Below are 24,494 nucleotides of genomic sequence, written 5' to 3'. Positions count from 1 at the left end.
ACTGTCTTCCTCGTGTTTCTTCCTCTTCTTGCTTTGCAAAGATAATCGTTAAACTCTCCAAGACGTTTATAAGAAAACTATGTTTCCCGCGATACAATCTTAGAGAAAAAGCATTAAAAAATTGTTTCAAACATCTGCGATCTGGTCGTTACAGATCCAAAAGAGAAAAGAATAAAAAAATACATAGAAGGTTTAGTAATTAGTAATCGAGAAAACGATATCACCGTTGGCACAAATTTCGAAACAAAGAACTTAAAAATTTACATACGAAGACCACGATTTAATAGTTAAGCAGTTGATATTACTGTCGGTTCCAAAAACAGCCAATAATTCAGAAACTTACACAGGGGAAGTAAGATTTGCTAATGAAGAGAATCGTATCACTGCCAGTACAAATTTGAAGACAGAAAACGAACAAATTTGGTAAGAAAGTGTCTTACCGTGAGTAAGAATTCCAAAGCGAATTCCTTGAGGAATTAACGATATAATTAAGTTTAGCAACCAAGAATACACCGTAGAGATATCTAAAAATCCGCTCGAAAATATTCTCAATCATCGTAGAAGGATCACGCGGGTAGCATAGCGATATTCGTATGAAAGCCGGATCGCGGATGATCGAAAGATTGCTTTCGGATTGAAACAAACAAACGCATACACCGCTATTCCCATATCTCCCCATAGTCGCTGTCAAATTAGCCGTATATAGATTCAAAACTTTTGATCTGTGATAGAAAAATCCAGAGACTCGATTCCGAGGCTTTTTCGCGCAACGATAATCGAAGGAGGCACGGAGGATCGCGTTCCGCATGAGAACGTGTGGCTGCCACTTTTCCATCGACGAGAACATCAAAGAGCCCGCTGGTCCACGTTTCGAAAACGAACGAAAGGGAGAGAGACGGTGAGAGTTCGTATAATTTACTTTTCGCTTCGACGGATTTCAATAGTATCGGAAATCTAGCTACCCCTGGCCACGGTACTCCGTGCGCCCCTCTTCAGAGCCAAGTTGCCTGACGTCTGCCGTGGCGGTAATGACGTGGATCCACAAAGGCACGAAATTAGTTTCGAACGAGATTTGATTCTCCGCGAAACGACGGGGAAAAAGACGCGTGGAGAACTGCGAAGGGATGAGCCGCCGGAAACCGAACCCCGTGCCTTCCCCTCGCCGCTACCAAGTCCGCCCCCTTTTCTTCGTGAATATGCACCCCAACATTCAGCGAAACCGGCATCAGAGCTGATCAGAGATGATGGAATAAGAAGAACGAAGTTACGACGGATTGACGTTAAAGAGAAACAATCCTGACAATCTCGAGATGGAGGATACCGTCTCCGGGGATGATTCGTAGAACCGAGATGGCTTCCACCTGTCCCCGCCTGTTTTTACGGGATTACGTGTTTTATCTAACTTGAGCGGCCTGATGGTCTCCGCTTTCGTTTAAGCGACGATGACACGTATTGTCTGGCGAAGTAACGCTTGGCAGAATTGTCGTGTACTTTTCATTTCTTTTACGGGGCTGAGTTTTTAGATGGAATGTCTTTAACGAAGATTATTCGATGGTTTTTAAAACGCGTTGGTGGAATAGTAAAATAACGGGCATGCTATTATTTCTATGTTAAAATTTGCCATGAAATTTTTTATAATCACCGATTTGTTTGAACTTATCGATTATTCAGTTTCATTGTCCTTATTATCAGTCGTCTTCCAAATTTCTCGATATTTTTACAATGCCGCGCGAGCGAGACTAGGGCAAGTGATCAAATATAGTACTACATACATGAATTCTACATGTGAAATACCATCTAACGTAACGTAATTATTCGTATTGATTTTGTATAAAAGGTTGGATGTATGTATCCTTGTGACATAATATCGGAGACTCAAGAAATCTTGAAACTAAAATTTGTTCTCTAAATGAATATCATGATCTTCGAGGGTCAAAAGGTTAACGCTTAACAAAAGGAAAATAAAATTAACTTTTAATCGTTCAATTATTGTTTGTCCATATCCCATCAATCTCCCATCTCCATATATGGATTATTTTCCAATACATCGTTCATTATACAAAGTATAATTACGATTAGAATACATCTAACAAAAAACAAAGATAGATTCTTCTGATGAAAAACTAAAAAGTTGTCGATAATACCGTTGCTTCTACATCCAGTACTTTTATCGCTTGATGCAAAACTCGTATATCCCGTAAATTAATCCCTTTTACCAAAGTAACCTAATTAACCATGCTCGACTCTCGCAGTGAACTTTTTTTTGGAAGTAGCTAACGAGATGCCGGAGAGCAAACAAGTTTAACGTTATTGATACGCACGGTAATCCAATAATAGCAGAGCTTGCAGAACGACCAGTGGTCAACGAGAGCGGTCAGCACGGGGGAGGTCATCAGTCCTTAAGGTCGATTTGCAAATTATGCACGTGCTCGAGAGGGACCAGGGTTGGTACGCTGATGACATAACCCAATATTTATAGAATTAAGCCGGTGGCTGGTAAGTGGGGTGGTGAAATTTCGTTAGGCTAATCGGAGCGTGAAACCATTCGCGGCTGAACCCCTCCGACAAAATGGCCCCAACTGTCGGCTCAAAGATGGCGAACATCCCGACGCGACGTCTGGCTAATTTTTGCGAAAATTACGCGCAGACCCGGCCCACCATTCCAATTCGTCTGATAGTCGAAGGGTCGCAGTCTCGCCATTTTGCCCTTCTTTAATTCTGACGCTTCGATTCAGACGATTTCAACCCCTCGTTCGCTTAGCCTGCAACTTTATCCTGCGTTTCGGTTCATCTCTTCTATGAAAGTCAAAACGTTCGTATGTCTCTTTCGTTTACTAATTCGCACAATGAAAATTAGAAAGTTGTAAGCTACTATAAATAGAATAATTTCTGTCTTGTTTTTTTTTTTTTATTTTTCAGAATGTCAGGAATGCGATTAATTCATAATCGTCTAACATTACACGTGAGCAAGGATTTTAGTATGTGAAATGGAGTGGTTGTGGAGGATTTAGTAACTGTTGTTGTAGCTCCGAATGATCAGTAGAACGACGGAAATCCGCTTTAAATAGTCGCTTGTAAAGTGAGACGAACCACTGAAGTGAGCGTAGGTACAATGGAAACGACGAAGTATTATGTTAGTTCCAGACTACGGATTTCGTGGAACTGCAAGCTAGGAAACGATGCCAGAATTACGTGTTGAGTATATTGTAGGTACGATTAACGATAAATTGCTTGTTTCTACACTGTACTCTGTCAATGTTAAAACTACCTTCCATTTCCGTTTATGTTGCAAGAATCAAGAAACTCGATTCCATATAATCTCCTTTCGGTAACTCTGGAAATGTATGAAACATAGCGAGAATTTTGACTCGGTTCTTAGCGGTAATGCGTTCTATGCATTTTCGAGAAAAAGCGACTGACACGACGCATCTTAAAATTAAAGTTTCCCATTTTAACGTCTCTTTAACATCTGATGCGTAACGATATCTCTATATCGATATTAAACGATAATTTTACAAAACATTTTTCCAAATGAAACTGTCTCCCGTCGAAGCTTTACGATAGAATCTCCATGCAATTTCGCAATATTTTCAAATAAATCGTAATACATGTCGTTACGAGTAAAAGAGAATAAAAGAGAATCAGGAGGTCGAAATCGTTCGAGTCTGCAGCTATCGAAAGAAAGAAAAATATAATGCTAGCAAAAGTTGCTTAACAAAGATTACTTCGGCTCGTATTATTTCGTTAATTAATAAAAAAAAAAAAAAAAAAAAAATAGCGAAACTAAAGAGAGAATTCTAAGTGAAGTTATCAGTTAACTACGCTCCAAACAAATATTCCGCATTGTTAAAAACAAAATTATCAGAAGTCGTTTCTTCAAGTAAATCTTCAATTACTTCTGTCGTTAGTTCAGTAGGTATTACATAATCCTGAACGTAACTTCCGCAGTAATCCTCTAAATAACACACACAAATGTTCCTCATCGCTCAAATAAAATTACCACAGATGGCTGGGAAAACCAAATTTTCCCCTTAAAATTACTCAGAGCCACGAAAGGGTAGCGCGAATGTTCCATTAAATCTCGAACTGCCTCGCGACCTGGGAACACCGGTCATCGGTGACACCTGTTCCTACGAGTAAATCAGAGGACAGGTGGTGTGGTCGGTCTCTCGTCTCTTTTATAAACGACGAACTGGTGTGCGAGGGGTAGGCAACGGTGACGAAAGCGTCGGCGGGTACGTTGAATAGAACTGCAACTCCACCCACCTGTTCCATCGGTCAGCAAACTCGTTCCGGGTCCTTCTGTCGCGGATTCCCAGCGCAAGTTAAACGCGCCATGGAACCACAATCGAAGGATTAAAGGGTATTCCTTTGCATTCACGAAATCTGCCGCTTTGCGGCCACTGTCGCCACCGAGGACAATGAATCGCTCTTCTAGCCACGATACAGATCAACAAGTGGCTTCCGACCACCGATAGCAAAACAATTCGTCTCTTTCGTTTCCACTCCAACTATCCTAGCAATAATTCCTGCTTAATTTATTAATTCGTGTTTTCCTACGGCTTTCACGAATCCTCTGTAGCGTTCGATATTTCATGGACACTTGCTTGGAATTTTAGATTAGGGTAACCTTGGATCGTTAATCTTCTTGAATCGGTGATGCATTGCGGGAATGGAATCTTGTTTGCTTTTTGGCACGCTGTCCATTGCAAATGACGAAGCTTCGACTAGCAGAGATACGGATGGAAGGATCGGGAGCTTGGAATTAGGATGCGACAGAAAGGTACATGCTCGTGAAAATTTTAATATTTTGGGCAACTCGTTAAACGGTGGTCGCTAAATCTGCTTGTGTCGCACTGTGCTGCATCGTGTCGTATTTTGTGTACAGTAGAATTGTTTTTAACATGTACACGCATACATCTAACTATGAAATAATAATCTCAGTATCGAAACTGTTTTATTTTTTTAGGATAATCTCCTGGTTCGACGAAATTCCGAAATAATTTTGGTTTTGACTAAAGGAAATCTATGTTTTGACTATTTTAAGTGTTTCAATATTTCTAAATATATTTTACTATTTTCTGAGATTTTAATGGAAAAGTTCCATTTTTATTCCATCGAATAAAAGAATTTCTGGTATTTGTAAGTCAAGCTGCCTCTGTATATATTTTAGGATAGACTCGGGAGAATGAAAGGCCTAGAATCCTCTCATGTCATCTTATTAACGTTAACAATGCCCGTTGCTCTTGGTTTTACATTAATCTGCAACGGAAAGCATGCTGTTAATCCTACCTAATCCTGTTAATTCCATAAATTCTCTAACAATTACCAGAATACCGTAATGCGACGAACAAAGCAGAATTTAGGTACTCTAATTAATCATTTCCAAATTCACCACAGGGAAATGCATAGCTTTCAAACAAAATTCATCAGGATTACGATTTTCTAAAAGCTACTTTCCAAACTGTGTAACCCGCCAAACTCAATTCGTCTTCGTATCATACAATAAGCAGTTTATGAATAATAATATAAGGTAGTCTAATCGATAAAACTACTCGTGTTTACGCGAATTCATATTTTTATGAATACGATTAAACAAATAAAATTTGTTTCGCCCTCCTTCGATTCTATATCGACTGAATTATTCCGAAAATTATATTCTTTTGCGTATTATCTGCGTTCTGTATATTTCCCATAAATTTATTAACACGCACAATCGGAACGATATAGATAACATACAACATAGATACCTCGCTCTGCGTACGCGATTTTGAGACAAATTTTTTCGTCGACGTCCCAATTGACGGATCGCGAAGAAATAAATAACCAAAGGTGCGCTAAATCAAAAATCCGTGAAACCGGATAATCCCTGTCGAAGCATCAGCGACACCGAGCTGTCTGCTAATTTCTTCCCTGTCCAAGTGCGCAAGCCGATTGTATATGGAAAAAAAATCGAAAGCTAAAGTCGCACGTGCGGGAAATTGACAATCGAACCGGCGTGTTTTCGATTTATTCTTCGAGGCGATTTCCACGAACAAAACGCAGTAATTTCAAAGTTGAAGTTGAACCCTCGTATAGAGCTGATATAGGGTCGACCTGCAACGAGTCTGCAAATAGTCATTCACCTGCGCCATTTTTCTGGCTCTCGCCCAGACATTTCGCACGCACTTTGCGTCCCGCTTCGTCTTATTAATGGATTCTGGCCAACGTACGAGTGTTTGCTCGTCCGGCACAATTGTTGGACCCCGCATAGGGGTTGTTTTATTCCCTGCTGAGGGTAAACGGCGAACCTCTCGCGTGGAAAAATATCGACCGACACGGGCGAACGATTCTGATCGAAATTTCGTATGCTAAGCGGTTGCCGGACACAGAGGGAGGAACGTAGAACGCTGTGGAAGGAGTACGGTGGTCGTAATGGATGTTATTTAGGGTGGTCATCGGTGGAAATCTCGTTTGTAGATCAGAAATTAGATACAGATGAAGTCGATGTTGTGAAATTAAAAATTAGATTATTCGGCTTTAGGCTGATTATTTTACGAACGTATGAAACCATTCAGAATTCCGTGATTAAACGTACGGTTAGGTAACGCTTATCCCGTATCAGTTTCAAATTTCAAGTTAATGAAATGAAATACGATAAATGTGTCTTCGCGATTGTTTTACTATAAAGCGGCAAACTATGAATCGAAACTATTGAGATATGTGTAATTTTGTGTGCTACACTAGATTAGCCGCGTAGTAGTGACGACACACATATATGAGTATGAGTGTGCACAGCGTCTCGTGAAATAGAAGAATGCAACCGTTCCGTTGGTAGTGTGGTAAAGAAGATGGCGAGACAAAGAGAGTGCTGAGACGCGTGCAAATGTGTATCGACGAATATCTTGTAAATCACATATCCAATAAATCTGAAACTATCTTGATATCGATTCTAAGTGTAATCTAAGTGTTCCTATACATTTATTTGGCCGATTAAGATCAACGATTCTCAACAGAAACGAATCCTGGATCAACGTTGATTTTCTTATACAAGGCGATATAAAGTGATGAAAGCTACTCGTAAAAAGGAATACAAATTCGCTGAAGCGTACGTTAAACTAAATTTTCCTATTTGATTGTTCCGCTGTTGTAGAACCAGAGAAATTTTGAAGGTACTTCAAAGATATTTTAAAACGGAATAATCGGAAAAGACGTCGAGGGGAGAATTTGCACGGCTTCTACACCGTATGTTCCTAATTATTTAAATCGCCCGAAACGAAATGCCAGAAATTCAACGAAGCGAGCAGCAGCAGCAACGAAGATAAAAAAAATGGAGAAGAAGCAAAAACCGGTAGAATAAGTAGTTAAGGTTCCCCTTAGAACAAACAAACTCGTCGGGTTATTATTTCAGGACAAATAAAAATTAGGAAAAGCAAGGAATCGGGAACAAAAGATAGCTGTGAGAATGAAACGAAACGGCCTGCGTCCGAACGGAAACAAAAGCACAGAGGAACAGGTAGGAGGAAAACTGTGTAAATTCCGACGTAAAAATTTTATTTTAATTCTATTTGAAAGCGGAACAGATCCGAACTGCGAACTTTCTCTCTGAGAAGTTACACGCGAGAATTAATTCCCTTTACCGAAAGAATAGTAGGGTTGTCTAACGAAGAGAAATCATCCCCTGGAGACGGAAGGCTTCGTGTGTTTTAATACGTGTAGCTCCCTGGGCGACGCAAAGGGCAGCTCGCAAAATACGAACAACCCGTGTCTTGCGGATGTTAACATCGTAGTTTTTTAATTATTCAAACGGCGGGGGAATTAATAAATCCCATTAGCTCGTTAAGACATCGTTACAAGAACTTTCCTTCTAGCAGAGTACGAAAGAAACCGGGCGGTGTTTTAATCGTCCGGTAAATCCACCCTTGGCGGTTAACGCGCCACCATTCAGGAAGGGAGGTTCTCCGAGGAATACTTTTTTCCCCTCCGATAGGAGAAAATGGAACATTTTATATATTTTTTGGTTGTTCTCGTTGAGGGAATTGAGAATCGTGGTAACGTTGTAATTTGTCTTCTGTCTTGATGAGTTTTTGCGTTTGGTGGGTTGCTCGGTTCGATGACGAAGAAAAGGTCAACAAGCTGCTAACAATAATGAAAATATTAAGACGATAAGAACAAACTTCGCTGTATACGACCACCACGTGAATCATCAGTGTGATTTACGATACAACGCGTTCTATATTTTAAAGTAGCCACGGTATTGATCGAAAGAGATCTTAAAATACAGACCTATTCACTTACACTAGAACTATTTCCAATAATCTTCCATTTAAGAAATAAAATGTACAGGAAGTAATTGCTAAACTGTATCGAACCTCGAGCAAGAATAATCTTACAAATGAGCACGAAACTAATGGTCCGACAACGCTATCCGTAAAATTCCGTAAAAATCTCTTAATCCAAAACCTTTGACCGAATCTTCCAACATGACCAGGCTTTCGTTCAACAAAGTCTATAGGAACGATAGAAAACAACGTTCCTATCGAAATATCTCGTGCATCGAACGCTATACCTCTCGGGGCACACGAGAGGCGAGATAACACAACATCTCCAAAGAGGCGGAAGAGCATTCGGTTGGTTGAAAGTGAGGATATCCTGCGCCAGCTAGAGAATTCGGTCCAACGGAACCAGTGATTCAAGCGATAACAACGAACCTTCCTATTTCTCCATTTTGCATAAGTAGACATAGCCATCGGCTTTTGCTTGTTGTTCCATTCTACGCGTTTGGAGTGCATCCAATCCCGGGGCTTCCTTCAATATCAATTGTCTCTCTTTCTCGCTTCGATCGCCGTTCCAGCCTCTTCGCTCAGATGCATACCATCTGGAGCCCTTTAATAGCACTTCAAACAACGGAGGATTGTTTGTTCGACGGCGCTCATCTTAGGCGATATGCCCGGGTCCTATATGAGCATAAACTTATCATGGTTGGGTTAGGGAATATATGGTACGCTAGGTTTGGTATCTGGGTGGGTTCCGTTGGTCGGGGAAATCGTGACGCGGAAATCGTAATCTTCGTGACTCGGCGCCAAATTATTTTAGACGTGATAATTTATCTTGATAATTGTTTTAACTTTTTAATCGTTTCACAGAGTTGTATGTAGAGATAAAAAGACTAAGGCGGATGACATGGAAATATATTCACCAGTCTTTGAATTTGGATCTTGAAGGTAAATTTTTTGTAAACGCTAATGGTTAATTTTGTACTTTTGTAATTCCCTGCAATTGAAATTGCAATCTTCTGAGAATAGCTAAAGTCGAAGAGAAATTTCTCTTGATAACGATGTCATCTAAAGGTGACAAAGAAGAAAAGTCAGAAATAAAATAAAATTTCTACGATAGGAGATTTAAAATATGCAACATGAAATAGAGGGAATATCGAAACGAAAATTGCAGTAGATAGAACGTTGTGTCGTTTGGTTCGCATGAATGCCCATAAGCGACGATCGCTATTCGACGTTTCTTCTTCCATGCATATTCGCCATTCGCTCATCTTGAACAGATAGCGCTACAAACGGTTTTTAAACGAAATTCGAAGCATTTTAACGCTACAACTATTAAAATGGCCAATGATATCAAAATGATCAATTGATAATTGTCTATACCAATTTTGTAGATTTACAACCGATGCGTTCTAGAGAAGTTGAATGATTATTTAAAAGTCATATTTTACGAAACTAAGGAAAAAACGAAGTGAAAAAGTTGATGTCTGCTAGAAGTTGTAGAATTAAAAAGAATTACAATTTAAGTGGACGATTATTAATCCATGGAAAAGTAAAGATTATGTTCTAAAAGGTTTAACTGATTCCATTACGCCGAGGATCCTTGAAATTCAACTTTCAACTCAATTTCCCTGGAGCCCATTTCCTAAACGTTGTTCCGTTTCCGCGACAACTTCCACAGTCATTACTAACCGGTCTCAGGAAGCATCGACTTCAACGGGAATTGAACCACGACGCCACGCTATCCTCGTGGAGTAATCCTCGGCTCAAATGTTCGTGAACAACGCTGGACCAAAGTCAAAAACCGTGAACTAGTCTATTCTGACATGCAGAAGCGAGGAAAACTTTGTTTTTGTTATTCTATGTTAAAATCGTCTTACTTTTGCTATCTACTCGTTTCCTTTTCAACCGTACATTTCGACTACCATCGCTCCACGCATACATCGAACACGAATAAAATCAAACGTTCGTTCTACCCTCCCGAGGGAAAGAATTTGATACTTTTCATCCCAAAGAAAATTCCGTTTAAAATCACCTCCCGATCTTCTCAAGGGATCGTAAAGAGATCTTTCGAAGTGGAAGCCAGCACGCGACGATATTACGCGAACAATGAAAACTTCGTCTCACGGGCCGAATTCACGTGCAATCACTCGTGCGTGCTCCATTGTTCGCAAAAGTTATTCGTACGACACGACGGTTGTCTTGGACGATGGCCGTTCGTAAGTCGTGGCTAAGTGTTTGTCCAGCCAGCAGAACGCGCCGGATGGATATCTTGGCAACTGCTTACGGGCATAAATTCGCTCGGAAACAAGCGAGTCAGAGAAAATAATCTCACGGTGTATTCCTCGTGCACTTGTAGTTGCTTCCGAGCCACCAGGTGTACCACGTTTCTCGCGAACCTACACGAGCCAATCCCTCTGTTTATCCGTCGCTCGATTGCCGTCAGATGTTCGCCTGAGAAGTATAGCGAACCGTGCGAGGGTCTCATCCCGTTTGGATTAACGCTTTGAGTGATGCGTCGATCTTTGTTCGCGCGTCCAAGGTAGTAAATTATTACCGGCGTTGCGTACCAATAAATTATGAACAGTAATTTATGAATCTTCGGTGTATATGCAGTGCTATTAATAATATATGGACCTTCTTCTTTTCATAGTCTAGTATTTTCAAGGAACGTAAATATAATTGTAAAGATATAAAAAGGACGCATGGGGTGAGATCGATCGAATAGATCTCATTTGAACAGAGTTTCGAAGTTGAACAACTTGCTCGATCATTCAGAGGGTCCTTTGACAAAGAACGAAAGATAAGAGGAAGAGTTTTCATAGGTAGCTTTGAATTTAGATTTCGAGGTTTAATTCTTGAATGTTGGTAAAGATCCATCAAGTTTGGCACCGATCTGACAGCGATATATATTTATATATGAAGTAATTTGTACTTCGTTTAATAGTTCACATATGTCAAATTTATATATACATACTAATGAGGCATATTTTATGAACTGTTACTTACATTAAACGTCAAAGAACGGATCATCAGTGGCGTAAGACGAAAGCAGATTACTCGAGACTCACCTGAAAGCAAAGAACACCACGATATTGTTAATTAACGAACACCCTTGATAATTGACGAACCTCTTGGACAGTACCCATCTATTGATTCCACTTAAATGAAAATCTTAATGTTCCGTATCTCGTCGTCGCTATCTTAAAACGTTCTTCGTCGAGTCTTACTATCGATTTATCGAACTTATTCTCCGGCTTAACCGAATGTCTATTGGCCTAGTTTACTAATAACCCACTGACAATAAAAAAAACACGACTAAAACTGGCCAAGCAGTTAGTTTCGTTGGGAAAGTATGTCCAGGCGATGTTTTGGCCGTTGTATAATGACTTGCCAGCGTATTTCGTGCAAGCCAATATTTGTACGTGCTCGACTCGACGAGGGGGCAATTAATAACCGGCACGAAGACAAATACACGGGACACGTGACAAATGAATCGGTGTGCAAACTAACGTTCGCGGGGCGGCCCTAAACGGCACTCGATATTTGTTTTTTCTCAATGTCTGGATTTTCGTCTGTTGCATGCACAACGCGTATTAAATACCGCGACTCGAAATTCGGGTCGGTTTATCGCACGCGGGAAAATAGTTTAGATCGGGACCAAACGGTGTACGTATCAATCACGGTGCCAGCACCGCCACAATTTGCATGGGGAATGAGATTCAAATGGCTAACCGGCGCAAACACAGTGTAACGCGAACCGACGTAACTGCTTCGAGAGCATTTTGCCACCGATTTGTGTTCCAGATGGGAAAGAATTGTTTCTGCGGCGTGATATTTTGAAGAGCCTCAGACAGCTGCGAATTCTACAGGTTGTTTTAATTTAGAGGAGAGCGACGAGCCATTTCTATTCCTCTAAAATTAGACCTCTTAAGAGGAATTCTTATTTGTTCATTTAGTTAGATTTCTTGTTGAATTTAAGTTTCTGCGAAAATTTTGAACGAAAATGAAAATTCGCGTAACGTGATTGCGTTGTGTCGTTTGTTCTACGTTAAAGTTCGAAAAGTACAAAAATATTCGTAAGATATTTAACCAGAATACTGGATCGTTTTAACTTCCAGTGAGACCTATATCGGAGATTGTTACAGCGATCAAATTCGTTTCCGTTAGTTGTACGACAACTCCGAAATTGCGTGTACGAATCTCATCCCTCCCTCCAATCAAACCGATATTTTTTTTTTTTTTTTTTTGTCGTTTGTTCGCCTGGTCATCGTGTGAAAGATAGATCGGTGTCGCATATGCACATAGAATCGCCGACAGTGTTGAAAAAAATAAACGATTCTATAAACCTAAAGTGTCTCTCTGTTCGTCACGGTTTTGTGCCAACTAACACGATGAACATTTTGTTAGAAAAATTCAGATACATTAAACAGAAACTAAATGCGCTATAATATTCTTTTGCTTTCCTGAAATGAAGCGAGTTCCTTCCAATTTCTATAAAATTCACAAAATGACGAAAGAAAATCATAATTTCTTAGATGCTAATTTACATTAAAACTAACAACTATTTTTATCGCTTTTCAACGACAATTCCTAGCGATGATATTAGAGGAAGGTGTGTCGAGATATCTAAATGCGATCGAAGGTGCATTACTTACGTCGAGAATATTATGCAACGGAAAATATGATAGCGTCGTTACTACAAGCGTTCTCTTTTTTCCCATTCTGCCAGGAACAAGTAACGTTTCAGAATACATTACGTATGCTAGGCACAGTTGCAATGCTTCTTATTATGGGGTCTTATGAAAAATTCAATCAGTTGAACGAGCAAGCGGCAACGAGAGCACAAACCTGTACGATAATGACACGCGGCTGAAATTAAATGCGAACGCGGCCGCGGCGTGTGCATAATTACCGCAAAAACGGAAATGACTCCGCCATTGTTGGCTACTTACGACGAAGATCGATTGCGAACATAAGCTCGTAATCGGCTTAAGTGCCGCTTTTTCGAATTCACCAGATCTCGCAAGGTCAATCCAGCCGTTCCAACCTAATGGTCTTTCGTCAGATGGAAATTTGATTGTCTCAATCTGTATGCTGTGTTGACTAGTTGAAACAGACTGCAGAAAAAGGATAATGAAATGGTAGCGATAATGAAGGAAAAGTATGATATATCGAGGCTTGCCGAGTTCTCGAGGCGAGATGCATTACCTCTGTGATGGTTGTCTTGATTCAACTACGAGGGGGATATATTTATTTACGCAAATTAACGTAACAAAGATTAACGTTATCTTGCAGATGCGTATAATTATCTAGAACGTGTTTACTTGTTGTAGGATCTCGTGAAAGACGAACCGATTAGTTTTAATTTATTACAACAGTGCAATTTATCGCTCGATTGGAAAGACTTTCTCGACTTGAAACGTCTCTCTCTGTTGCTTCCTTAAAACGAACAACTTCTGAAGACAAAGGTACGAGTGTGATATAAGTGTTCCATGTATTCCATGGAATATGGTGGCGTATCAAAATTTCTCCTAGAACAATCGTATTAGCGTACAATTTAAATTGAAACAGAATTACAGTTCGTTTAAAAATGTTTCACAGCCGCTGTAATTTTCTAAGAGATTAAGGCGAATGAAAGAGGATCAAGACGTAAGCTGTGATCGTTTGAGTTCCCTAAATAGATATTAATTAAGAAAATAAAAGATAAAAGAAGCGGAAGATGCGGAATTGGTCGGCATTTGCAACTTGCTTTCCGATGCTTCTATTTTTCGTTAGCAAAATAGTTTTTCTCTTCGTAGAAAATTGCGAATAGGTCGTGATTGAAAAGTATCGATGGAAATTCAGCACGTGAAATGTAATTTTTAGCTGAGAGCCACCAATTTCCACCATTTGGAGATCGTTCACTTTCAAAATTATTTCATGGAAAAATAGAGAAAAAAGAATTGAAAAATATCGCCTGGAAATACTGTCCGCGTAAATGAATTAAAGCAAAATCGATTGGACTAAAAGTTTTTTAAGAATAGCTGCAAATAAAAAATTATTCAACGAAAAATAACAATTTTACTCGGAGCTATAATCTGAAAGTTAGCTCAAAGGTAGATCGAATTCTACAACCTGAACAGCGAACGTGTCCGTCTGAAAGTTTCAGCAATTCTAACTTCTAAAACCCGTCTTACCCTAAAATGTATATTCCTACGCTCCTCTATAGAACCTTCTTACACTCCAACGTAGGCGACACTTCAAGAATGTATACCTAGTTATACCTAGAGGGGATTTTTTAAGCGAACTCCATTTCGGGAGAACCGACCTGTAATCCTGAGAATGGAAGAAATCTCTAGGACCCTCGGTTCTAATTAGAATTTCGTACTTCCCAGTGGATAAAATAAAGACAGTTAACAAAATCCATGAACTATACCTATTAACGTGGTCTGGAACACTGCGAATCGTTTCGTCACGAATTATATAATACACAATTAGAAATACACAATTGTATCCTACATTTATATGTTTATGCTTTAAAGTACAAGAAATATATTTTCAAATTCTGTATCATAGATATGCGAAAAATATGTAAATAAAATTGTTCGTGATTTCATAAGCGTTTCGTTATTTATGCGTTCGCCATTCATATTACAATTTCGTTGTAAGTATCGAGAACTTATCAAATTTATTAAAATTTCTTAAAGAACATCTACTATCGAAAAACGTCGAGTCGCTGGAAAATTACACAAACTCGAAACGCCCACGACTAATTACACCACAAGGAAACAATGTCTTCAGAAGCAACGATAATTATCAGATTGTTCGCAAGATTTTTAATTACATCGATGGTTAAGGAACTATAAAAAAGAAAGAAAAGGAAAAAAGATGGAAATAAAATAGATACTCGTCGTATAGTCGGTGTATCGATTCTCATATTTCCTCGTCGATTACTTTTTCCTGTTTCCAGTAAAAAAATTCGTCCATATTCGTGGAATTTCCATTGGAATTATTCGTCCGCCGCGTTTACACCGGTTGTTCTTCTTTTTCATTAGAAACTCTCAGCAAGCAACGGGATGTACGTTCTCCAGCGGTCGAACGAAGATCCCGTGCGATCCCTTCGACGAGAATTCGTCGATTTTTCCTGGAACTCGCGTCTAATCGTCACGCCGAGAAATTACAACGAATTTCCCGACCGGCTGTAATTTACGCCGCTCGAGTACACGACATTCCGACCCTTTATGGCGCGCGCCATCCATTGAATGTCAAATGAGAACGGGGTCACTCACCCGGAAACGTCCTCGATTTTCCGTCTCTTCGCTGTATCCGCCGTGAATTTTTCCACCTAGCAGCCTCCCGTTGACTCCCAACGGTATTAAGACCGTGAGCTTACGGCGCTTCGTATAAAACAGCATTACCGAGACGAAACGCACGAAAGCTGGCCAAGTAGATTCGCGAGTAAGGACGAATTTTAGACGAACAGCTGCTTAAAATAGTAGCTTCGATTGTTGGAAACTTGTTTCACGATTACGTTATTTAGATGGCATTGAAGTTAGTTCAAGATCTTGGTGGAACCATCGGCGTTATGTCAACTTCAACTTATGTTGAACTTCGAGTCACGCAGCAACCATCGAGGTTGTAATACTGGGACTCAGGGCCATTGAGGGTCCTCGAGGTCATATTTTCGACGACGACAAATTATTTCACGATAATACGGAAGGTCACGAAGGTCTTTTTACAATTAATATTTGTCTCAAATAATGTTCAATAAATATTAGGTTGTCGGAAAGGTTTCTTTCGTGTTATGAGGAAATAATAGACGCACAACGTTTTTTGTTTTATATTATTTCGTCGAATTACGTACGATCCATTTTGTTCCGTTGAGATAAACATTTCACAGACTTGCTTTCACGTTTGTACGAAGGTGCACTGTTATAAAAAACACGTTTGCGAAAGAAAGACACTTTCCGGACAATCTAACTTTGAGATGAAAAAAGGGAGAAGAATTTATCAAAGATGTTGATCGTATTTTTCACATACATTACTAAACACCCCATTTGAATGAGACGCTTCTGTTCGTTTCGAGCGACTAGATATTAATTCAAACAACCCCTTTGTATCCTATGTAACAGCGTATAGTGATCAATATGCGAGACCACGTCTTAAATTGAATTACAAATTCCATCCTTTCCACTAGTAAGAATAATTTTCATCGACAATAAATTAACCAACTCCAACGCCATCGACAAATTCTGCCTTTCTAATTCTAATATTCTGTTAGATCGGCGAAAGGCGGGCAGAAATTAACGAGACCAGTCCGACGTTACACGAGCGAATCGATTTCTATTAATTTCCACGTTATCGGAAACGCGTTTATGGATGCACTAGGGCAGCAAATAGTAAACGAGTTCGAAAATCGATGCACCGATCGGCCGTGCGATTTCGAGTATAATTTATCGCCATTGGCCGTGTCTGTTCCTCGACGTGGCGTCCGTTCGTTCGATTCATCACCGAGCGTCGAAAACTCGTTCCTTCGAAATTTTCACGGACCGTCGCGACCAAAGACAAAGCTCTTGAAACTATTTCTGAAAATCGTAAAACTTATCGAAACTGTGAAAACACTTTCAAGATGTTTAAGACATTAATTCCAGACTAAATAATTTCTTCGCGATTTTCAACGCATCTACTTTAAGATGTCTTGTTTAATTTCTGAGATACTACAGTTTCTCGCATTTTGCTGCATTTATTTAACGTACTTCAAACTCAGAAAAATTGCGTCTTTCATGGTAAGATTGAGGTATCGTGGGCAGTTCGAACTTATCACCAGACTACGAACATTTGCGCATTTTTTGGGAAATTTAAAGGAGTACAAATGCACGGAATATACGCAATATAGAAAAATAGACGAAATGTTCAAAACGTGGTATTTGTCGTGATATTTAACAGTTGGAACAAATTTCTGTCTAAATTATATTTCTTAAATCATATGCGTAAAAATACGAATTCGCAAAGGTATCCGCACTCTATTTATCATTATCATTTATTCTGAGTCTCGATCCACTCTATCCTAATCGTTCTCTCGCATATTTCCGCATTTAAACCCGCTATATCGACGCTTTGGAAACGAACCGGAACAGATTGTGCGTTTCCCGATAAATCACGGGAAACTCGTCGCGCGTAATTAACGAGGTGGCTAATTACGAAAGTCCTTTTACGCTCGACGATTCACAGGAAGCCGTTTTTCCGACCGATCGATCAGAATCGTAGAGCGCGAAACATTTCGAATCGTCTGGTTGCACCGCCTTTCCCATCCGAGCGCGACGCCCGCGGTAAAAAGCGCTTTCGAGTAGCGCCCCCGGCGCAACATTCGACCCACGAAGCCCGCACTACATCGGGGAGCAAGGATTTTTCCCTGTTCAAACTGCTAGACAACGCAGACCGGTCGAATTCTCTCGCAACTCTGCAGAGTTCCACCTAACTCAAACCGAGCGGTTCGACTTTGAGATCCGACAGATGTTGCAGAGATCTCTTTGTAGGCCGAAACTTGGGCGTAGCTTGCGCATTTAAGCCGAGACTGAACGTTGAGGATGACAAGGAACTGTGCTACAATTCAAAGAACGAAGATCTTCTTGGAGTTTCTCCGTAGTACGGTAATCTATGTAGAAATGTTCTGCTTGCCATTTTGAGATTGAAGTTTTAGCATTTTTCCATATATGTTACGAATTGTCCGAATGAAATTAACACGATATATCCGAAAGAATATCTTCCGTTGAAACTTCATTCTTGGACAATTTCACGATTGTATTTGGAAACGAGAGATTGAATGTTTTTACAAAGCCATCAACACCAAGTCTCAGGATCCATCTTTAATTCCCAGTGTCTTGAACATTTACTTTCAAATCAAGTAAAAACAGTAAAAAGCCTCTCGGAATCTGTTAGAATCTTCGGAAGGCGGAGGCGAAAACTCTAATCCTAAGTTAAGCATGGCCAATAGAAGGAAGTTCGTAAACCTGGGTGGTAACTAAGCCTTTGGCCAAACGTAAACCTAAACCCTTTCCCCTGCTTTAGTAAGGGACTCCTAAGTAACGACACGATTATTCAAGGAACGCAAAGAATCAGCTCTTGGAACCTTTGGTCCTCGAGACGAGGCCAAAGAGAAACAAAGTTCCAGGGCCGTTACTCTACACCGTGGAATTCACTTAACTTTATCTCCTCGGAACTTCCGAATGATCCTTTATCCCCAACGAGGTCGCGCCGCGGCGCCGAGATCACTGCTGGCAATTTGCAATTTTTCCTCCCTGGAAAGTTCGGTGCCACTTCGGTCGCAAGAAGGAACTTCCGATCTTATCGACGCCCTGTGTTAATTATAATTAATGGCCAGGATTCGCGTGGCAGACGGTACGTTTCAGCGAATTCGCCGTTTAGATAAAATATTGTAGATTGATAGATTGATAGATCCATCAGGTGCTTACGTTCGACCGCGAACAGAACTAGTTTTCTCGAGTTTTTTAATCAAACTATGATTCGAGAATTAGCAGTTGTGCTTTTGCTTCAACAAACCGACTACTTTTGACGTTTCAAGGAAATCTACAGCGTAGGATTAAAACGAGAAATCGTGCGTACCAATGACAATTTTGCTGAAACTTGAAATATCTTTTAACACTTTGACTGCCACGCCGAAATCACGTGTTTCGCTCAGTACGCCACGGGAGTATTTTTGTTATTTATTCGCAACAAAAGCATATCATGGCAAAGTAATAATAAATTGATGATGTAAGACAACATTCTTCCCCAATGGACAGTTTATCTTATTGGTGGTCACGGGTGACCACCGTAGCGCTTTGGTAACAATTGATAGCGACATATTGTAACAACGCTTCGTTTATTTCAACAAACCATTCGCATTCGTTATTTTGTCGTAAGCAAAACGTGCAGAATATATCGTTGAAACGTGTAGAAGATATTAGTAAACGGTATTTGCTCATTCTATACAGGGTGGTTGGTAACTGGTGGTACAAGCGGACAGGGGGTGATTCTACGCGAAAATTTTAAATTTTCAAATTTTTAAATTTTCAAATTTTTAAATTTTTAAATTTTCAAATTTTTAAATTTTCAAATTTTTAAATTTTCAAATTTTTAAATTTTCAAATTTTTAAATTTTTAAATTTGTATTCTATATTTTCGACTTCTTTTTTCGCGTAGAATCACCCCCTTTCCGCTTGTACCACCAGTTACCAACCACCCTGTATGTAACGGTAAGGTATGTTCACACTTCTAACTTCAATTATATGATTATAAAGCAGCATTTACGATTATTTTCTAAGCTGTGTTTATAATAATATTCGTAAATTACCTCTGAAAGATATGGATGCAAACACAGTGCACCGTTAGATGCAAAATTTGTTCTGATTTTTTTTTTTTTTTTTTTATTGATGTTCTAACAAAAATGTTTAATCATTCGATAAGGCACTTTTTATTTCAAAATACCCTAACTGTCAATTTTCATTCAATTTTTACAATTGTAAGAGGTTCAAGCGCTCCGGTCGCCAATGATCAACATGGCAGTCAAAGTGTTAACGTCAGAAAAATGTAGAACTAGGCGAAAACTGAGAGAATTTTTAAAGAAATTGTAAGACGATAAGTTTCTTATATAACCCTCTCTCGTTCTCTTATTTTTATTAGCAATAATTCCTTTGAAAATGTTTTCCAATCATCGTTTAATTCTTCGTTCAGTTCTACCGAAAGCCAACAAATTTTCGTTCTTCGATTGCACGGATCATCACTTTCTTGTCACACGCTGTTGAACTACGTGTATGTACGCAAAAACGCGAACGTGCATCCCAATTCCCGACAGTATTAATTTCTCTTGCAAGATAGTATCGATTCGAAAGCAGGTCAGAATCCGCCCCGTCCAAGCTTCCCCTGGAGAGAAAGCAAAGTTTGTGCCGGCAACGTGTAGATCGAAGCGCGCGCCTAAGTCTGTCGTTTCTTACGCGCGAATGAATCCGTTGAAAAATTCCTGTCGTTACGTGAACTCGGGTATGCTTTACCCTTACAAGGATGGTCTTCCGGAGGAACTTGGACCTTCTAATGTTTCAAAAGAGACAGGGTGTAGCGGATGGATCGAAGGAAGTTCAATGTCCCGCGGTCGATGGGTATAGCCGAGTCATCTTACGGAGAATACTGTTCCCGAAAGTGAGGATTACTCGAGAGAATGATTCATGGAAGTGTGTTTGGAAACTTTGTAGTTGCAGAGAAGGATGAAATATGATATTTAGACCTTATTGGAACATCTTTTTGGGAAGTTTAGGTAGTTGATGACGAGGAGAATTACGCTATCGAAATATAATTTTTCCTGTTTAAAATTTCATATTTGACGAGTCGATTGCATAATAGCAGAGCTCTCTTTTTATTAGGTTTACCAAATGGAATATGTAATTTTCACACAAGAGCATGCGTTGTAATGTTCAAACAACCAACGCTTGTTGAGATATTTATGTTTTTGATTTTTGATCAAATATTTTGATAACGTTATTTCTCTATAGACTTGTAATATTTTTAACGCGTAACATATTTTTAGAGAACTTGTACGCGTATATTTATGTTCTTGATCAGAAAATCAATAAAAATGGACTTATCGTGTCTTCTCGGTATAGCCTTCAAATCATAATACCAGTTGGAAAATATGATAAAAGGAAAAGTTCTCCCGCGCAAACTATAAAACTCTGCCTGCTGAAAAATGGTAAAGTAGAAAGTTTCCCGGTGGTTCAAATTGTTCCTCTGAATTTCAGGAATATGTACACGTGTCAAGTTCGAGCTTTGAACACCGTCATTTTGAATCAAGCACCTCTTCGCGTCCAAAACTCCAACTGTATTCCCAGAAACCATTCAGCGTAATTACTCAATCGCTACTTCAACGATTCATCGCTCACACTCAACTCACGAGAATTTCATTCATACCCAAGTCCATTCACCTCTTCGTTATACTCGTTCCTATCCATTCGGACCGGACCTTCCTCGAAAATATGATGCAAAAGAAGCAAAAATTGGAGCGGAGGTATCCTTCGTGTCATACACGATTCATCCTTATGATAGAAAAAATTAATTCATATTTCAATTACGATGCTATAGGACACATAAAGAAAGTAGTTATAAGAAAAGAAATGAATAAGCGATGAATCGTATCGATTGTATTATAAATAAGTTACACATAGTAATAGCAAGATGATATCGTCTTCAACGCAAACGATAAAGATGATTAAAGGAGAGGTGAATGACGGAAAAGTACGAAATTTCCTCGACAAAATGCCGATGCAATTTCACTCGTTTCGTTTCAATTATTTTTCAACCTACAAAAATATTTTTCGCGTTCAGATGCATTCGGTTTTACGTTGCACCGCGATATTCCAGCACACCGAAAAATGTAATCGAATTAGGAAGGAACAACAAAATAGAAGAAAATAACATTTTTTCCGAACGAAAAGTAGAGAAACGTAGTAACGAATCGTAATCGGCGTGCGTGTAAAACGCAATATCAGAATCGAAAGCGGCGAAAACTCGATCTCGCGCAACAGAGAGTGGAAATTCGAGGACTACGCTTAAAAATGGTCCCGATTTTACTCCTGCGGAACCGCGAAACGCTATTTCACCGTGTGGCCAGCCTTTTTCCTCTCGTTCGTTGAAAGTTATTCCCCTGTCCGCCTTTTTCCAGTTCGAGTTTCGATTTATGATTTGTCGAAGCCTGCGACCGAGCAACGCCTTCCCGCGGAACGCATCTGCATAACACGGGCGTCGCGACGCCCAGCAACCATCGAACGAGCAACAATGCGATAACGAACGACGCACGCGATCCGATAAAAACTCCATCCCACGATTACTTCTGCATTACGTTCGATTGAAACTTTCTCGGAAACGTTTACTAGGAAAATCCTACGCGGTTCTCTCGAGGATTATAGTTTTATTCGATAGCTAAAGAAATGAATGAATTGTTACGCGATTTATTCTAACGCGTTCGATGCGAGATTCGTTTTTAATATTACACTTGCGATTATCATTCCGAATTTGATTTTCGTCTCGCGGATTGTTACTCCGTTGAAATATTTCGCTGTCGATTTTTATTCCATGGAAGCGTTTATTTCTCTCTAATCGCAAACGTGGTAAAAGATCTTGTCCTTTTATTTTTCATTTTTTATTATTTAAATTTTATTGGGATTTTATTGGGAATATTTTGTTGGGAAAGATTGGGATTAAATGCAAAAAGTTATGTCGTAGAAGATTTGGAAATATCATGAGAAATATTGTCTCTTGTCCCTATATCTTTTACGCTTTGCATATAATATTGATATTTAATATTTTCATTATGGAAAATTGTAAATGTAACAAGGAAATATTATTTCTATATTTTACACATTCTGCGGGAGAATCTGAAGAAGAAAGTATTATAATTGATGTTCCGTGTTATATGAACCTGTTTGTGCTATAGAAGACCATAATTCTGAATGATCTATTCGGCAAGGAATGGCAAAGAATACGATGCCCATAATTCTACGAAGGAACAAGATTACTTTCGTTCCAACAATTTTCTTTCATACGCCGAGCATTTCACGCACAATTTCAGATCGTCAAGACAGTCGAGTTATTTCGTATTTCGATGCTTGAAAAATTGGAATAGATATGCCACTCTGGTAAATACATCGGACGTAAAATAAAATTTCAACCTTCTACGATTCGATTGTGCCTACCAGGAAGAATCCGTAAAACGTTCCTTCGCTAATCATAAAATGATCAAAGGAAAGAAAACGCAGTTGTTAGTTTCTTTTACAGACCTCGAGTAACGAGGTAACGACGAGACATTCTTCTAAGCGGAAATGTTTAAAAATAAAGTCACTAGTCGACCAACTGGCGAGAACAGAAATCAAAACGAACAAGTCGGGACGAGAATCACACCGCAGGAATCACAGAGACTTTCCTCCGAAGGTTCACTCAACTTGCTAGAGAAACACGAGGTCCAGAATAAAAGAATCGCAGTTCAAATATACAGTGTCTACCATACAATAGAACCGAGCGCAGGCTTTCTGACCTCGTTTCCAGATTGTCGAGGAAATCCCCTCTCACGGAAGATTTCATTGAAATCTTTCCGCGAAACGCGTATTATACAGTTTACAAATTTCCTAAGCCATTAACCAAACACCTACGCTCTTCCATCGAATTTATTTCAATCTCTCGTTCTTCTGTCTCTTGCTCGTCCACTGCGAAAATAAAGTCGAATTAACGACGAAACTTAAACTTTTAATTGAGCGTAAATTAGACGATCGATTACTCACGCGCTAGTAAAAATTTACGCAGTTTCTCGTTCTTGCACATCCTAAAAGGTTCATCTACTACAAAGAAAGTCCATTGAAATTTACAAAAGCTGGACCAGAAATTACCAAGCACCGGAACTGCAAAATCGGGTATATCATGCCATTATACACGATCCTCCGTTCTCCAATTAACGACGAAATTCTGGCATAATCTTGCAGTGAAATCGCGCGAATCCCACCGTATCCGAAACGTGTTACCAAAAACAACGTTCTCAAACTGGCGAGCTTAACTAATATCCGGAGCCATCGAGCGTCGTCTGTGGGCCATTAGCACACGGTCGTGCACCGCTTCCGGCCGAGGAGTCGAGTTCGCGTGAACAAAAGCGGTTCGCCGTGGCAATATCGTTTAGTTCATTGGTCGGATGTAGCCGAGGCCTGCGCGCCACGCGACTGATTACATTTGGCCGCCATTTCTAATTAGATAATTGCGCTCCTACACAGCCAGACAGCACTAGAAACAGTAAGGGATGGATAATAGACAAAGCTGTACACACGTCGTTCGACGTATCGAACCTTCGCGCGTTCCCATGACGTTACATCGTATCCACGTCCATTTAAACGCGACCGACGTTTGTTATCGGTGACGCGATATTCCGTGCGTTTCGTGCGTCTGAAAACAGCCGTAAATCCGCGAGGGAGACGATGGAGAGCGATCATAAAGCCGGCCGTGTCGCGAATTCCACGGAAAAATGCCGCCCCGTTATTGGGAATCGCTTCGTCCCTGCACCTGCTCTCGTCGGCCCTCGAGTGCCCTCCTTTGTTCGCCGGTCGAGGGTTTACCGATTCCCAAAACTAGAAGATAGAGTGCTGGGTTTCAGATACAGAAGGCTTTGATACGTTGTTTCTTAACACTGGTTCGTAGCTTCTCTTGTTTTTTTTTTTTTTTTTTTTTTTT

General features: G+C 39.8%; 1 protein-coding gene across 1 annotated transcript in view; it reads right to left on the bottom strand.

Moving 5' to 3' along the window:
* LOC105680549 (connectin) overlaps positions 1 to 24,494 on the bottom strand; it is a 359,117-nt gene that overhangs the window by 250,726 nt on the left and 83,897 nt on the right. The window contains exon 3 of the mRNA XM_033321860.1: positions 11,265 to 11,326. The gene's annotated coding sequence lies outside the window, so the exon portion shown is untranslated. The remainder of the gene's footprint in view (positions 1 to 11,264; positions 11,327 to 24,494) is intronic.

Source organism: Bombus impatiens, unplaced genomic scaffold, assembly GCF_000188095.3.
Source record: "Bombus impatiens unplaced genomic scaffold, BIMP_2.2 scf_0010, whole genome shotgun sequence".
Taxonomy (NCBI): Eukaryota; Metazoa; Arthropoda; class Insecta; order Hymenoptera; family Apidae; genus Bombus; species Bombus impatiens.
The sequence above is the reverse complement of the archived record's forward strand: the minus strand, read 5'-3'. Positions and strand labels throughout refer to the sequence as shown.